The sequence below is a fragment of the Euprymna scolopes genome, chromosome 7 (genome assembly GCF_053919585.1).
Source record: "Euprymna scolopes isolate OS-2025 chromosome 7, ASM5391958v1, whole genome shotgun sequence".
Lineage (NCBI taxonomy): Eukaryota > Metazoa > Mollusca > Cephalopoda > Sepiida > Sepiolidae > Euprymna > Euprymna scolopes.
The window spans coordinates 114,452,546-114,453,217 of record NC_136488.1 but is presented as its reverse complement, the minus strand read 5'-3'; positions in this window follow the sequence as shown (position 1 = coordinate 114,453,217).

The following is a 672-nucleotide window of genomic DNA, read 5'->3' as shown; positions in this document are numbered from 1 at the left end:
CAAGTCAGTTAAAAGACAGCTACCGAGAGAGTGGTTGTGGTTTAATGCACGCACGCACACCAGGGGGTGGGGGAAGGTACAGTCTGAATTTGAGAAAATATAAAAATTCAAGAGTAATCTCCCTTGAGAAAAAGTCAATATTTTAAATTCAAATATAAATCTCTTGAGCACGGCCTTAAAAACTATAAGGAAAACCAAGTTTTTTTTATTTTTATTTTTTTATTAAACGAGTTAAAATCTATTAAAATCCATTATTCTTGAGCAACTTTTTTGTTCTAGAAAGATAAAAGCCTGAATTTTATCATATGAAAAGCAGAATAATATAGAACTTTTACTACTATTTTTAATAGAATTGAAATTTTCCAAAATCAAACCATTCACTGTCAGTTTCGCCTCGATCACTAAAAACATTAAATTTAAAAAAAAAATAATTTTTTTTCGTCTAAATGAGATTTAGGGGTAATCTCCAAAAATACCGTTAGGGCTTACAACATGGCCGCCAGAAGAGTCACGTGATCCGGTTGATCCAAAACATGAATCGTGCAAATGGAAAACGCAGCCTTGAAGGCAAACTTTGACAAACAATCACAATTTGTTTGTATTTAATTTTTTGTTGATATAATGTTGTTAGAAAAATAGGCAAACTTTGAGAAACAATCTTAGGTTGTTTTT